This window comes from Centrocercus urophasianus, unplaced genomic scaffold, assembly GCF_019232065.1.
Source record: "Centrocercus urophasianus isolate 14NV4802_14NV808 unplaced genomic scaffold, USGS_Curo_1.0 seq_240, whole genome shotgun sequence".
In the NCBI taxonomy this organism is placed as follows: Eukaryota; Metazoa; Chordata; class Aves; order Galliformes; family Phasianidae; genus Centrocercus; species Centrocercus urophasianus.
In genome coordinates this window covers 1-3,008 of record NW_024884801.1, presented here as the reverse complement: position 1 = coordinate 3,008, position 3,008 = coordinate 1, and the positions used below count along the sequence as shown (strand labels likewise).

General features: G+C 54.4%; 1 protein-coding gene across 5 annotated transcripts in view; it reads right to left on the bottom strand.

The window, feature by feature from the left end:
* Positions 1–2,814, bottom strand: part of MEF2D (myocyte enhancer factor 2D) — a 39,255-nt gene extending 36,441 nt beyond the window's left edge. For 4 of the 5 annotated variants that reach the window (XM_042825496.1, XM_042825499.1, XM_042825500.1 and 1 more), the window contains exons 1-2: positions 2,709–2,814; positions 1,966–2,039 (exon numbers count right to left, since the gene is read on the bottom strand). The gene's annotated coding sequence lies outside the window, so the exon portion shown is untranslated. Of the gene's footprint in view, positions 1–1,965; positions 2,040–2,237; positions 2,458–2,708 lie in introns of those variants that run through there. The other variant, XM_042825498.1, reaches the window with a different exon arrangement.
* Positions 2,815–3,008: the final 194 nt, after the last annotated feature.

Below are 3,008 nucleotides of genomic sequence, written 5' to 3'. Positions count from 1 at the left end.
CATCCTCCAGTACTTTGCAAACCAGGAGGAATGAATGCAGGGTGGGTGCGCAACCAGAAGGCTGGTGCTGCTGCAAAACCTGCACTTCCCCAGAGCAAAGCATCCGAAAATCAACTGGGAGCCGGGGGGGGGGGGGGGGAAAGGGGGGGGGGAAATCAACTGGGGGCCAAAGCTCCAGCTGGCCCTGTGAGGAGATGAACATCAGCCCCGAGGTGCCCAAAGGCAGAAGTGCAGGTCCCAGCCTCCAAAATTCCAGGCCTGAGCTCAAAAACCATCCTGGAGGCAGAAATGCAGCCCCAAGTCCCAGGATGCAGCAGGGATGCAGGACAAGAGATGGATCCCACCGAAGCTTTGCCACCTTCGCCCTTTCCCATTCCACGAGCACGGCTCTCACACATCCCCCCCCCCCCCCTCCCCCCCACCCCCAAAACCCACTCCTTCCTCCTGCAGGGATCTGAGCGCTGCTTCCCCAGCGCTGCCGTCACTGCGCCCACGCACAGATTTTGGAGGAGGAGGGGGATTTTATGGGCACCAAAGGAGAAAGCAGAAGGTCTCTGCAATTTGGGCTCAGCGGGGCCGCAGCTTTTCCCCTAAAACATGAACTTCAAGGTCCTGGCTGCTTAAAAAAAACCAACCAAACAAACAAACAAAAATCACCACGTTTTGGATTCGAGACGGAAGGAGAGGGGAAAAAATAATACTAAAATCGCTGCGACCCAGAAGGTGATTGAAAGGAATTGGGAATGTTTTGCTTTTTCCATCTGATCATTTTTTCGGCTGATAAAATGCACACACACCCCTTCGGTCCCCTCAGCTCCCAATGCTTTCTCACAGTTACTGCACAAAGCACAGAGGAGCAACAGCAGAGAGCGTGGAAACTTTTTTTGGAGGGGATTTTGCTCTACGGTCGCCTCTCTGGGTCACCAAGAAGGGATTTTTGTCTTTTAAAAATACTCTTTTCGCTTTGAGTTCTCCGTTCTCTGCCCCTTCCTTCGCTCCTGCTTACACTGTGTTCTTTTCTACGGTGGGGGGGGATGTGATCCTGCTCCTCCCTTGCATGGAAACTGCACTGCAGCTCCATGAGAACAGAAATCCACCGAAGCAGGTTTCCCAGCGCCCAGCTCCATGCCTTACAGCACACAGAAGGGCTGCGTTCGCTCTGCATCCACCTGGAAATGCGCATTGCTTTCCCAGCTCCATCCCCAAGTGCTCCTTCAGCAAAGCCACCACCTCCTCCCAGGTCTGCACAGGGGGGCACGACGTTGGGCTGCTGCAGCACAGCGCAAAGGCACCCTCAGGTTGGGCTTTTTGCTGCCAGGCTTTTTTGCATTTTTAGGCTCATCTTTATCAGCTGAGCGGCAGAAGGGGCCAAAGACACGCAGCCCAGCACCTCCCTTGGCAGAGGGCAGAAAGAAAGCAGCGACGTTCAGCCCCCAAACCCCACACACCACAGTGAAAAGAGAATCAAGAGGGGCGAAAAAAATCCCACCATTTATTTGGGGGGGGGGGTAAAAAACGAGCCTATGCTCTCACTAGCCACAATGGTTTTCATTTTCAACCAGATAAAGCTGAGCCTGTCTCCGAGCACCAGCTCATCCCTTCTGTGCTTGCTTCCTGGTTTGCACACACACGTGGGCATGTGTGGGTGTGCAAGGCTTTGCTTGGCTTTTTGCAACCTCCCTGCAGACCTGGGCACCGAAGCAGAGCTGGGCCGAACGCCTGCGCAGCCCTAAGCCCTAACAGGATAACGAGCTCACAATGAGAGCCTAATGAAGGATTAGCAAAATGCACTTTTCAAGAGATGAAGGCCGTGGGTGAAGCAGCCCGCTTTGCCCCTCCGTCTGCATCCCAGCTGCAGAGCGACGCTCCGCTCCCGTGCCAAAGCCCTCAGCTCCCATTTGGAGGCAACTAATTAACGAGACAACCTCGGCCTTAAGGCAAACAGAGCACAGAGTCAGCCCTCACCTCGCGGAGCTCGGCGCAGCGCGTGCAGAGAGGTCGGGATGCTGGTCCATCCAAAAAGCAAAACGGCCTCCGTTCTAAAACAGAAAGCGACACGGTTGGGGCTGCTTCTTTCTTTCGATGGCCGCAGGGGGTTTTTTTTTACCCCCCTCCCTCCCTCCCCCCAATATCCACGCACACTGGGAAAGTTCTGCTGCTTGATGTTCGCTCACAGCCAGCAGCCCGATGGGGCGCTCTGTGAATGGCCGAGCCCCAGGAACACCCTGAAAACTCACCCCAAATTTCAGCCAAAACCATACGACCAAAGGGATGCGACCCAGATCTGCATCAGAGCCCACGGAACGGAGCGGATGAAAACGTCTGGAGCGAATCCAGATGTTTACCAGTGACGCAGGCAGAGGTATAAATAATGATCTGCGAGGAATTCTCTTTGCAGGCATCTCACCCTTATCAGATCCTGCAGTGACACGGCCCCGTCACCTCCCTGGCCCCAAAAGCCTTGAGAAAACCAGCCGTAAAATGAGAAATAAATACATCCCCAGGTCCGGCCGCGCGATCCCATCCGGGATCCCATCTGCATCCATCCCAGCTTTGAGTCTCGGTGCCACACAAGGATCTCGTGGTGGCGATTCGGAGCTCAGCATCACCTGAGCCGAACCCCCTCCCAGCCTCACGGAGGGTCAGTGCAGGGGGGGGGGGGGGCCCCCCTACAAACACAGCCCCAAAAAACGGTGGAAGGAACTTACAAAAGAAATCATCCGCCCGGCTCCACCAGGCTGCTCATCCCCACTGGTGGGAAAGCCTAAAAATCTTTAATACACAAAATACATGTATGTGTATATGTGTCAAAATAATACATCCCCTCCCATCTTATTCCCCCACCCCCCCTTCCCCAAGATTGCGAAACCAAGAGGGCAGCCAGGGCTTGGAGCTGCAGCATTTCTGAGTTCCTACGGAGTCTGGGCTTTCTGCCACCAGCAACAGCGGCTCTGGGGGTGTGGAAAAAGGGAGGAAAAAAAAAAAAAAAAAAAAAAAAAAAAAAGAAA